The sequence below is a fragment of the Bison bison genome, unplaced genomic scaffold, assembly GCF_000754665.1.
Source record: "Bison bison bison isolate TAMUID 2011002044 unplaced genomic scaffold, Bison_UMD1.0 scf7180017864473, whole genome shotgun sequence".
NCBI lineage: Eukaryota > Metazoa > Chordata > Mammalia > Artiodactyla > Bovidae > Bison > Bison bison.
Genome location: NW_011495034.1, coordinates 16,214,921 through 16,229,135, shown reverse-complemented (window position 1 = coordinate 16,229,135; position 14,215 = coordinate 16,214,921).

The following is a 14,215-nucleotide window of genomic DNA, read 5'->3' as shown; positions in this document are numbered from 1 at the left end:
CCATGTTGCATAGCAGGAAACTCCAGGCTTTTGAATCAGAAAGTCATTATTTACCAGGTGTGTACCCAAGACAAATTACTTAACTTTTTCAAACATTGATTTCCTAACTGGCAATTATAGTACAATTATTGAAAAATACTGTGTTCCAGAAGACTGTATTAAACCTGTTGACACACTAATTCATTAATTCCTTTATTTTTCAAGCATCTACAAAATGCTAGCCACTGTGAGAAACCCTGGGAATAGATGAGTGAATGAATGATATTGACACCATCCCCACTTTTATCCAGGTGAAGATGTGATTTTTTCCTTAGTGCTGCTTTCTCACTTGAAAATTATACCTTGATGTAAATAGGCAAACAGGATACTGAAAGAGAAAAAGAAACTAAAGTGAGTCAGATATTTAGAGTTAAAAGATTAATCCTCTCAGCGAATCTTTCTTGAAGTTAAGACTTGATGAACGAGATGTATCTAAGCAAAGAACATTCTGGAAATAGAGGAGAGGATGTTTGAAAGCTTTAAGAATATTCCTTAAAGCAAAATTTAACTTGTGTATGTTACTTAAACTTGAAAAAAACTTCCTAGTGCTTGTGATTCCATGGAAAGCTGCTGGATTCCTAAAGGCTTTGATAGAAGCCACATTCTGTTTCTTAATAGCCTTGGATTATTCATTAGCCTTTCTGAGACTTTTTTTTCCTCATTCTGATTCTCAGTAAACATTTTTTTCTCACGTCTGTTTCTCACCGTCTGCTCTAAGTTAAAATATAAAGTAATAATTTATAGGTAAGAGAGGTGAAGCTAAGTCACTGATCATCAGTCATTCCACTTAGTGCACAAAATCACTCAGAAATGTTAGTTATTTTGTATAGCTTTAAATTTTGCTCATGTTTACCATGGGCTTCCCAGGTGGAGCTAGTGGTAAAGAACCCATCTGCCAATGCAAAAGACACAAGAGACATGGTTTTGATCCCTGGATCAGGAAGATCCCTGGAGGAAGCCATGGCAACCTACTCGAGTATTCTTGCCTGGAGAATCCCATGGACAGAGGAACCTAGCAGGTTACAGTACCTGGTTTGCAAAGAATCAGACAGGACTAAAGCAACTTGGCACACCATCAATAGAGTAAAAACTTGGCTAGTAGTCTCCTTAATAAAATGACCTAGGTGTGCATCTGCTGCTGCTAAGTCGCTTCAGTTGTGTCCGACTCTGTGCGACCCCATAGATGGCAGCCCACCAGGCTTCCCCGTCCCTGGGATTCTCCAGGCAAGAACACTGGAGTGGGGTGCCATTTCCTTCTCCAATGCGTGAAAGTGAAAAGGGAAAGTGAAGTCGCTCAGTCGTGTCCGACTCTTAGCGACCCCATGGACTGCAGCCTACCAGGCTCTTCCATCCATGAGATTTTCCAGGCAAGAGTACTGGAGTGGGGTGCCATTGCCTTCTCTGAGGTGTGCATCAGTCTTGTTTATTTTCCTTGGCATAGAGGATGATTGCATTTCCAAGCCTCACCCTCAGTTAGATTGGGGTCATATGATTATGTTCTGACCAATGAGATGGGGAGAACTACTGCATTCCAGTAAAAAACTTGGCCATAAACTTCTCCATGTGCTCCTTCATGCCTTTTCATTGCATTCAGCATCACTGTGGAGGCCATATGGAATGGCCAGTACACAGGAAGAGCCTGGATCCGTGAGTCATCACTGGAGAAGAGCCGTGAGAAGAGCTAGTCCTTCTCATGTGGGCAGAAAATAAATTTGGACCATTGAAATTTGGGGATTGTTTATTGTAACAGCTAACACCCCATATCCTGCCTAACACACTAATCCTAAGCATGTCAGAGGCCCATTATGGCCAAAAATACTTTGACTACATTTTTGGTATTTAAAGAAACCATCAACTTTTTTTCTGATTCTTTTTAACAAAGGTACATTACAGTCTGTCTTTTCCTAATTAAAAATCCATTTCTGAGATTATTTTAAAATGAATCAGATGGGATGATTTGAGAGACAAAAGTACTTGTAATCCGTTAGGTTGGGGTTTAACCACAAAATGGTGATTAAAACCCAAGATATTCCTTTCTTTGTTCTTTACAAATAAAGGGAGATGGACAATGCCTCCACAACCACCTGAACAAAAGGAGTCCTTATTGATGACAAAGCAAGCTCCAGCACGTTAGATGTATTTTTCACGAAAGAATTAAAACACACCTACATACAGAGAGAGACACAGATGTGCAAACTTTCTAAAGTGCATGACATTTCCATTGTCCTTAGAGCCAGGCTTTTCCTGGGAACATATAGTTATTAAAATCCCTATTTCAAGGTAAATATTTATTTTTATGCAAGCTGAGCACTCTTACTGGAAACCACTGGTGTAAGTTCACATGGTGGATGACCACCCATGCAATGAGTGTGGATATAGCGAAAGGCATGAGGTCAGAACTCAACTTGGCCAATTTGGGTTTGTATCAATAGGTAAAGCATCTGTTTCCCCATGTGCAAAGGGGAAATAATCACGCTTTCCTTCAGGATGGTTTTGAGCAGTAAATAACCAGTCTGACATCTCTCTGCTTTTTCAGTGCTTACATGTGGCCTGCTGTGCTTTGAGAGGGAATTACACACTTTTGCAGATTTACTTTCTTTCTCCTGAGATGCACCCTAAGGGCTATTTGACAATTCTTCATAGATCTCTGGTCAGCTACCTTTCATGTGTCCAAAGCATCCATTCCAAATTTTAATCACTCCCTTCCAACTTGCTGTTCTAGTGCTCACAGCCAAAGTGCTGACTTCTTCCTCCTCAGAAATGGAGCTTGTACAGCCTGTACAGCCTGCTGCCACATCATGGACTTTTATATTTCTGTGGTACCACTCTCCACCCTCTGAGAAAGTGCCCTCTGTCTCTGGACAGAGGCTAATCTGCCTCCCTGTGCTCTTGAACTAATCCCTTGAGTCTCCTATGTAAGCTTTATTGGTTGATGATTCATCCTATTATGCCCTTTAAATTTCCTCTCTCATCTGCTTCTCCTCCAGTTTATGGATACTCTGAAGTCCATTTCTTTTTCTGAAAGGGGAAAAATAAGATTGGAGAGGGTATTTTCCATCTGTTTTTCTCCCCAATCTCCTTCCTTTGTGTCATTAGCAAGCTCCTCCTACAAATAGGATTCTCAATGCAGTTGTCTATTTTTCTTTTAAATCAACAACAATATGCTTTCTCCCTCAGCCGCCCCCTGTTTGCCAGTTTCAGGTGTCTCCATTCAGTTCTCTCCCCTATGACTTCTCTGTGGCACCAGATGCTGTTGAAGTCCTTCTTCAAATTGTCATTTCCTTTGGCATCTCTGATACTAGGTTAACTTGTTCATTCTCTTACATCTCTGAAGTTTTTCTGCTTAAATGGCATATGAGATATTCTTCAGTCAGCATTGTTGGCATCTGCTGATACTGTGTTGTTGGTCATTTCTTTAAAAAAAAAAACAAAACTAATTTTAATTAATTTACTTATTTGGCTGTGCCGGGCCTCAGTGGTGGCAATTGGAATCTTCGATATTCGTTGTGGTATACAGGAGCTTTTACTTGCAACATGTAAACTCTTAGTTGTCACATGAGGGATCTAGTTCCTGGTGAGGAACTGAACACAGGTCCCCTGCATTGGCGGAGTCTTAGCTACAGGACCACCTGGAAAGTCCCTCAGTCATCTTCTCTTAATTTCCTCCTCCTTCTTCTTCTTTTTTTTTTTTTTCAGATTTCAACTATTTCCCTTCCATCACAACTTATGTGAAATATTTCCTAAGTCTGCATCTCCAACTTAATTTCATGAACTCCAGGAACAGTCATCTACTCAACATCGGTACCTGGATGTCCAATAGTCATCTCCAACCTCAGGTGTTCAAACCTCGGTCTTCACTTCTCTTCCTCTTAAAGCTACTTTTCTTTTCAGCCTAGGCTTATATCCTGATTTTAACACTTTTCAATTTTGTGCTTTATTTAAAGTTACTTAAGATTCCTAAGTCTCAGTTTTTTCATTTATAAAAGGAGACTTAATAGTAAATAATCAGTATAATTTTTGTGAGAATGATCTATTAATAGTAATAACAAGAAAAAAATCTGCTACTGATTGCATGTTGGCTCTGTTCTATGTGTCAAACACAGTCTTGATGGTTTACATGAATTGCTATTTATGAAAGGAGAGTATGTAAGTGGTTATTGCTATTGTAACTGGAAGCCTGGGATTTGAGGCTCACTTCCTTTTAAATTTTATTCTCACTGAAGCTTAGAGCAGTGAGTATGCCAGACACTGCTTTCCTGGGAACAAGAAAAGCTATCCTTCCAAGTCTATATTCTTGGAATAATAGGCAATTTCACTCTCCTTCTGCCCCAAGCAAATCCTTAAACCTGTGGGAGAACAGTGCATGCCAAATCTGCAATTCATAGTTGAGACACTTGGATTGTTAATTTTCGTAATTAACATTTAAATAATTATCCAAAATTCAAATATGTGTATAGTAGCTGCTATTCAGTTTTCTAATCATAGCCAGTTACCTAATGGAATCAAAGAAGAAAATTATGTGACTTTGTTTTGGAATTATGATATTAAATAATTCCAATTTACCATGTAGATAGAATAGGGAACTTTTTTGAACATCAGAAAGACTTATTTGTTTAAAGATAAAAATCAATACCATTGGTATGAGTCTTTCAATATGAATTCTGCTAGAGAGTTGCAAATCAGTCTTATACATTTTATGAAATAACTTGGATTACTTAATATTTTACAGGACTTTAGATACATAGTAGACTTAGTAGCAGTCGGCTCAGTGGGTTCTTAACAGGGGCAATTAACCACTTTATTTTCAAGTTAATTTTTTCTTTTTAATTTTATAATATGTGTCAAATTCCTGACAATATATTCTCAGGGAAATTCATAAATGCAACCACACAAACTCATATAAAGTATCAGATATGATTTGAGGGACTAATAGGCCACCTGAAGCCCACCTATCAACCCTCTATAGATTACAGACCCCAGATTAAAACTCCTCCATATTAGAGAATCTTTGAAGGTCTAGGGAGCCAAGCTTCCTAAAATCATGAAATCCATATCCATTTGTGTAGTAAAAAAGTCATTTATTCCAATTTATTTTCTCAGTATAACTAGATTCCTCAAGCATTTTAAAAGTCTAACAGTTATTTAAAAAGGTTTCTGCTTGGAATTAAAATATTCTTCCAGGAGTCAATGGATGAAACTCTTAGCTTACATGTCTGTTGGAGGAGACATATCTTTATCCTTTTAAAAGAGAGTCTTTGGTTCTGAAGAATTTAACCAGAAAGAAGCAGCATGATAATAGAACAGATACATGCAATGCTGTCATAACCTATATGTTGGAGAAAAATAAACACTGTTTTATTTTATTTATTTCATAACCTGATGGTTTCCAGAGCATGTTTTTGTCTTGAACAAAAAATATGGCAAATCTATAGCCTTTCCTCCCCATTTGGGCTTGAATCATCTTATTTCTGTATCTTATACCTTTATTTTCCGAGTGCCCTTTTCTCTGCCCCCCCTCCTCCCCACCTCATGCCACTTGGGACTCATTTTGAGGGGTTAGATTAGAAATAGATGTTCCAAAATACAGCAGGATAAATTTTTGTTTGTTTTTTTCTCATGGGATTACTGACCTATATTTTCCTTTTCCATAGGACTCTTCCTGAAAATCTGATGTTTATACAAAGAGGAAATTCTCCTATTTTGCTTGTGAATACTTATTTCTCCTTTCAGGTTTTTTGAGTGATCTAACATATAGATTCCATCTTCCTTTTCGTCGTTTGGTACCAACTTAATTACAAGGCGAAGGAATAACATGGATAGGGACAAAAATACAGTCTTTGCAACAAGAGCAAGCTGGTATTAAATAATACAGCTAACATCTCTAGGAAGAATGTCTTTCAAATATGAAACTTAGTATTAAACAGACTTACCACCCAGTCCCACACAACCCTGGTCTAGGACAAATCCAACCCCAAAGGGGCAAAATATAAAATGTGATTTCTGCAAGGAGTTTGAGTTCAGAAGGAAGAGAGGAAACGGCATGGGAGTGAATTATGCACGCCCAGTTTCTCTTTCCAAAATCCCAATCAATCAGTCTTTTCCACGAGAGAAGGACCCAGTCAGGGGTAGGAGGAGAGAAGCTGGAGGAGCTCCTAACACATGGAACAAACTTGTGAAGTGGGGAAGAACCACACCTCCACCCAATGCTCACATATTGTTAAAATAGGGTAAATATTAAAATGTGAGATGAGTCAAATAAAAGATGTGGATATCACCAATAAAAAGACAATATAAAACTAGAGTGAAGGCAAGTGCTATACAAAACACATTTTTTAAAGTGTAAAATGAAGATCTTAAAAAAAAAATCTAGAGTCCTTTCCCATGAAATAGATACAGGTGGTCAATAAGTTTACTCCTTTTTTACCACCCGGTCATAGTTTTTGTAAGTGTTTTCTGAGATTGTATAATCTGGCCAAAACATCTCAGGTCAGGAAAGCATTGAGAATAATTCCTTGGATGCTTTGATTAAATATTTGAGAGATGATAGTATTATGATTTGTTCTCAACTGTTCAACAAAGCACACAATTTTAAGAGGAAAGTATGTTACAAGGAATGTGTCTGTTTCTTTTGTCAATTGCTTACGATCCCCAAAAAGGTCTGTTGGAAATTGAAGAATAAGAGAACAGACTTCTCTTTTGTTGTAGGAGAAAGTTTTAAAAAAAGTTAAGAGGAGAATAATAGCTGAAAGTTGAGATTTGGCAGATAGTATGATATGATCTGATTTTCAATCAATCTCGAAATTGAGAATTTAAACACCTTCATCTGACATCAAATAGAAATGACCTATCGGTCATGCGGTCAGTGTTTCTGAGCTCAGGATGCCTTACAATAAAAGATTTTCTGCTTTATTTGACTCTTTCTTCCCCTCTACCAAATCCCTACCTTTTCATGCTTGCTCTAAGTCCAAACCAATAACTCGAAGAGACAGGGTTGGGTAGAGAAAAGAGTGTTAGGATACAAGGTTTTTGAAAAATAATATAAATATTTTGAAAATGAATCTCTGAGGTTCAGGTTTGTGCATAAATTGATAGCAATACTATTTTGCAGCTTTTGCTGTGAGAGTTTTAAAATCCATAACATGGTTACTCCATCAGGGTGGGCGCATGGCTCTTGTAATTCAGTGTGTCTTAAACGAATAGTACCATGCCTGGCACATAATAAAAGCTCAGTTAATTTTTAACTGACTTATATTGAATTGAACTGTGAGGATTAAATGTGAATAAACATATAGAACCTGGGTCACAGAATTGTTTCCTAAGTGATATTAATTCAAGAAAACAGCATGAGATGTTTAAAGAATCAGAAAAGAGTGTAATACTTTATTTTTGCATTAATGAATGTTAGCAGACAAGGAATCAGTAGAACTAATCCTTTTCTTTATTTTAAGACTATCTAGCACTGGTTGGGATACATAGGAATTTACATCATTCTCCAGACACTTTCAGTTTTTGTCCCAACAAATATGTGATAATAACCCTTCCATTTATGGCATTCTTTTTAATAAAAGAAATACTTTTTTTTTTTCACATGCAAATCCTAGTTGATAGAACAGATTTTTTTTACTTGGTAAGCCATGGAAACATGTTATGGTAGATAACTTATGGTAGATAACATGTTATGGTAGACAACTCCAAGATAACTCCATGAGTTCTTGGAGCTGAAACTTAAATCTACGTAGTCTAACCTCCTGTATGAACTTGGGTTAAATCATTTAATCTCTCTGAGCCTCATTAGCCCCATCTTTATAGATAAGGAAACAATCATGCCTACCCCGTATGGTTGTGAAGATGAGATGAGACAGCACATTTAAACCATTTCTTGCAGTGGTAAATAGAAAGGGCCAGTCAATTTTGGCTTTCATTTTCATAAGTAACACCTGTTCTGTCTCAGGCATTATACTAGGCAGATAATATCACTTGTTACTGTAATTAGAGATCGAAGATAAGAAAACATGACTTGTTCTAGATCACAAGACTGCTGCTACTGCTAAGTCGCTTCAGTCATGTCCGACTCTGTGCGACCCCATAGACGGCAGCTCACCCGGCTCTCCCGTCCCTGGGATTCTCCAGGCAAGAATACTGGAGTGGGTTGCCATTTCCTTCTCCAAAGCATGAAAGTGAAAAGTGAAAGTGAAGTCTTTCAGTCTAGATCACAAGACTAGTTAGTGTATAATAAGGATTTACGTTCCGGATTTCTTGGTTTCAACTTCACAGTCTTCAAGATGGATACAATACAATGTTTTGTCCAATGGTATAGCAGTTTGTATTGTGGTGCTGGATAATACCTCTTGAGGATCCCTTGGTCTGCAAGGAGATCAAACCAGTCAATCCTAAGGGAAATCAACCTGAATGTACATTGGAAGGACTGATGCTAAAGCTGAAGCTCCTGTACTTTGGCCACCTGATGTGAGATTGAAGGCAAAAAGAGTCGGGGGCGGCAGAGGATGAGATGGTCAGATAGCATCACTGACTCACTGGACATGAATCTGAGTGGACTCCAGGAGACAGTGTAGGACAGAGGAGCCTGGTGTGCTGCAGTCCATGGGGTCACAAAGACTTAACGACTGAGCAACAACAACAGTTTGAGACTATAATTATGAATTATGCTAATAGTGGCCAGTGGGAGATGGGACTCTATATCCCTACCTGCTTCTCCACTTTTGAATTTGGAGAGTTTACAATTATGTGTCTTGTTCCATTCCTGATAGTGGCACTGGCCAAATGGTAGCAGGTCAGGTGGGAGAACTTCCCAAGGCTTCCCTTCCTTGTAGGATCCACGTGAGTGGAATGGAGTCAGAGAGTACCAGCTAGGAAGTCTACAAGGGCATCAAGTCTGTAGGGTAGAAATTAATTTTATAGATGAGTAAACTATTTTATCCAGCAAGTTGGTGATGGACAGGGAGGCCTGGTGTGCTGTAATCCATGGGGTCACAAAGAGTCGGACACGACTGAGTGACTGAACTGAACTGGAATTATTTTATAGATGAGTAAACTAAACCCCATTGTGTGTGACTTGCTTAAGAGCATGAGGTTAGTATGTAGTACAGGTGGTACTGTGCTGGATAGAGTCAGTCAAGATGCTTAAATTCTTAAGTTGTGTATTTCATTTCTAATGTACCATTGTATGATTACACTTCGTGGAGATATGTAGAATTACAAGGTTAGTTAAGATGGGATGTGGTTTTGTCAGAACAATGCTACTGCTACTGCTGCTAAGTCGCTTCAGTCGTGTCCGACTCTGTGCGACCCCATAGACAGCAGCCTACCAGGCTCCCCTGTCCCTGGGATTCTCCAGGCAAGAACACTGGAGTGGATTGCCATTTCCTTCTCCAATGCATGAAAGTGGAAAGTGAAAGTGAAGTCGCTCAGTCGTGTCTGACTCGTAGCGACCCCACGGACTGCAGCCTACCAGGCTCCTCCGTCCACGGGATTTTCCAGGCAAGAGTACTGGAGTGGGGTGCCATTGCCTTCTCCATGTCAGAACAATGCTACCTGGTAAATTTTCAAAATTTTCCAAGGCTGTCTAGCACATCTTCAGATGTTTATGGGTGTTAGGCCTCTCAGCTGTGAAATGGCACAATAGAATAGACATTTAAAGACTAGGTAAGTTCTGCATTGTCCTAGATACTTGTACAGGCATTCTCAGTTGCTTCAGCTGTGTCCGACTCTGCAGCCCTATGGACTGTAGCCTGCCAGGCTTCTCTGTCCATGGGATTCTCCAAGCAAGAATATTGGAGTGGGTTGCCCTGCCTTCCTCCGGGAGATCTTCCTGACCCAGGGATCGAACCCACATTTCCTGTGTCTCCTGCATTGCGGGAAGATTCTTTACTGCTGAGCCACCGGGGAAGCCCCTAAATACTCTAGGTCAATGTTTATATTGTTAGGAAAGTATGAGAATGTCTTAAGTGAGTCGTTAATTACCAGTCATCAGTCTGAGACTGTTGTATTATACCAATAGTTAATCTATAGTTTTCAGGCCTCAACTATGTTATGTAATGCATTTCTGGTGCCTGGTAACATCCATCGTACTGCTTCTTTTTGCTAGAATCTTTTAAAAACCAATCATTGTAGTATTTTTGCTACCTTAATTTTAGAAATAATCTTTTATTTCTTTTATTTAATATTCAGGGTATCAATTATTAGCAAAACTATACATTACATGGTCTGATGCTATCTCCAATAACCTCCTAATATACCTGAGAACTAATAAGCAAAAAAGAAGACTCCCACACATCTGTAACTGACCAGAAAGCCTGAGTTTCATCCCACTGCTCGGCAGGCTGGAAGCCAAGCTTGACAGAACCTTCTTACCTTTATGTACTTTGTTTTCTCCGTCACATAAACGGAGAGAATGTCAGATCTGTGTCGCAGGGTTTCCCTCTTAAATGCCTCTGAATATCTGTTTTAAGGGCTTCTTATATTTCAGTTCAATCCATTCTCTAGATCACACAGGAAAAAATGTAAAGATGAGAATAGTAAATCAACAGGAATAGTGCTCAGAAACCATGAGGCCAAGTCTACCTTAGAAACCCTTTGGTCTTTTAGGCAGGACACAGTTTTGAAGTTCAAGGGCAAAGTCCTTGTGTTAAAAGGTGAATATTTTCAGAGTTAAAAGCAATACTTTTTCTCTCCCCTTCCTTTTTTTTTTTTTTTAATGTTTCAGCAAAGCTCCAAAGGCCCAGAAAAGAAAATAAAGGGAGTATGTTACTTTTCCTCATCGCTCATTTTGTTTTCCTTTGTTCGCGAGGAGGTGGAGCTACAGCTGAGGAGCTGAGGTGAGGGTTGCACACTCTGCAGCGCCCCGTCAGAGGACAGGCTGCTGTCAGGGAGCGGTTGTGCTGACATGAGGAAAGGCGTAGCCTGAATTGGCCGGCTCAGGACCGCAGTCAGCAGTGTCACTCACATCTTCAGAACAGGGAAGGTGGAAATATGGCCAGGGCAAATGTGGAGAGTCAGGAGCAATACAGATTGCCCTTCTGACAAATCCTACTGCTCTGGAAGTCATCAGGAGGTGCTCGTGAGAGCTGACATTATGATTTCTGCCCCCAAGAGTAATTGAGGCAAAAAAAAAAAAAAAAATCTAGGAACAGACATTGAACTTCAGATCAGTTTTTATAAAGAAAAATCCAAGAATATAGCAAAGATGACTTGGATATTCTCTGTCTTTCTCTGGCAAAATTACACCTAAGGTAATGATTACTTGATTCTTTGGCCACAAGGGAAAACAGAAGGCTGATACAACGGAAAAACTATTACAGACAAAAGTGTCAGGATGAACAGAGGGAAAGGTTTGGGGGATGGAGATGATAAATAAAACCTAGCTGAAATACTGTACAACTGAATCGAGTAAATAATTTGTTGTATATTCTTGAGTGTGAAAAGCATATGAATCCATCTTATTCTATACATGTGTATGTACACCTATGTATACACCTTCACAGGTACATGTACATATCAACTTCCTTTTAAAAAAATTTTATTGAAGTATAGTTTATTTACAATGCTATGTTAGTTTCTATTTACAGCAAAGTGATTTAGTTATGCATATATATATTCTTTTCATATCCTTTTCCATTACTGTGATCTCATTAACTTACATCAATTTTATTTATAAATCAGATGTCACGAATATTAACAAAATAGATCCCATACCTGGAATTGAGAAAGATAGGTATAGAATATGATACCTTTAATACTGTAAGAGTTATGATTACATAATAGAAATATTTGAGCCTTAAGTGAAGAAATGAGAATAATTCCTCTAGGAAAAAGTGGAGCTAATTTGTATTAAGTACATACTAGATGCCAGCCTAGTTTTTGGTACTTAACATGAAATAATTACATACTTTACACAAAGTAATTTGGCATTGGTGTTTTGTTTTTTTTTTTAAATATGAACAAGGACTTTGAGGGCAAAGTAATTGAATACATCACAGGACAATAATTTAAAATGAAATATTTTTATTTGCGTCTCTAGCTATGATGAGGACAAGGCAGGAAGCCTCTTATGTGGAAGGAAGGAGCGTGTAGAATGAAGAATAGAATTTCAACTATTTCTTGAAGCCTAGGATGGGCCTTTTATAAAGACAGAAAATGTCAAGTTTTCTTCAGTTCACCATAGCATTTATGATGTTAGAACCTGGATCTCCATCTTGACATTCCTGTCTACTGGTCGTGTGTGTGTGTGAGTGCATATGTGTGTGTACCTAATATTTATAGGTTGGGTTCTCTGGGAAACAGGACAAGACAGAGTAAGTAATATAAAATAGTGAAGAGTAACCCTGGGGAATTCTAGAACAGAGATTAGAAATGGTTAGGTAGGGATTTCCTTGGTGGTCCAGTGGTTAATACTCTGTGCTCCCAATGCAGGGGGCCTGGATTTTATCTCTGGTTAGGGAACTAGACTACATGCCACAGGTAAGATCCCACATGTTGCAACTAAGACCAAGTGCAGGCAAATTAAAAAAAAAAAAAAAAAGGTTAGGGATTACACCACCGCTTTGCTTAGGCTGTGGTCAGGGGATGCTCCCAGAAGAGTAGGACCTTGCCTCTGAAGTTGATGGTACCCTGCTGAAGCTAAGAACTGGAAGTGAAGTGAAAGTCACTAAGTTGTGTCTGACTCGTTGCAACCCCATGGACTGTACAGTCTGTGGAATTCTCCAGGCCAGAATACTGGAGTGGGTAGCCTTTCCCTTCTCCAGGCGATAGTCTCAACCCAGGTCTCGAACCCAGGTCTCTCCCATTGCTGGCAGATTCTTTACCAGCTGAACCATCAGGGAAGCCCAAGAACGCTGGAGTGGGTAACCTATCCATTTTCCAGGGGATCTTCCCAACCCAGGAATCGAACCAGTGTCTCCTGCGTTGAAAGCAGATTCTTTAACAACTGAGCTACCAGGGAATTGGAGGCTGCCACCTAATTAGACTGCTTGCACCCAGGCAATGAATTCTTTCTTGAAATGGTGTTTGAGCAGCTTATCTTCGGTTCTCATTTCAGTCAAGTGTATTTGGATATCCTGATATATTTGTTGATCGATTATTGAAAACATATGGAAGTATCAGTTCAGTTCAGTCGCTCAGTCGTGTCTGATTCTTTATGACCCCATGAATTGCAGCATGCCAGGCCTTCCTGTCCAAACCAACTCCCGGAGTTCACTCAAACTCACGTCCATCGAGTTGGTGATGCCATCCAGCCATCTCATCCTCTGTCATCCCCTTCTCCTCCACCCCCAATCCCTCCCAGCATCAAAGTCTTTTCCAATGAGTCAACCCTTTGCATGAGGTGGCCAAAGTATTGGAGTTCAGCTTTAGCATCAGTCCTTCCAAAGAAATCCCAGGGTTGATCTCCTTCAGAATGGACTGGTTGGATCTCCTTGCAGTCCAAGGGACTCTCAAGAGTCTTCTCCAACACCACTATTCAAAAGCATCAATTTTTCTGTGCTCAGCTTTCTTCACAGTCCAACTCTCACATCCGTACATGACCAAAGGAACAACAATAGCCTTGACTAGATGGACCTTTGTTGGCAAAGTAACGTCTCTGCTTTTGAATATGCTATGTAGGTTGGTCATAACTTTCCTTCCAAGGAGTAAGCGTCTTTTAATTTCATGGCTGCAGTCACCATCTGCAGTGATTTTGGAGCCCAAAAAGATAAAGTCTGACACTGTTTCCACTGTTTCCCCATCTATTTCCCATGAAGTGATGGGACCAGATGCCATGGTCTTCATTTTCTGAATGTTGAGCTATAAGCCAACTTTTTCACTCTCCTCTTTCACTTTCATCAAGAGGCTTTTGAGTTCCTCTTCACATTCTGCCATAAGGGTGGTGTCATCTGCATGTCTGAGGTTATTGATATTTCTCCCGGCAATCTTGATTCCAGCTTGTGCTTCTTCCAGCCCAGCATCTCATGATGTACTCTGCATATAAGTTAAATAAGCAGGGTGACAATATACAGCCTTGATGTACTCCTTTTCCTATTTGGAACAAGTCTGTTTTCCATGTCCAGTTCTAACTGTTGCTTCCTGACCTGCATACAGGTTTCTCAAGAGGTACGTCAGGTGGTCTGGTATTCCTATCTCTTGAAGAATTTTCCACAGTTTATTGTGATCCACACAGTCAAAG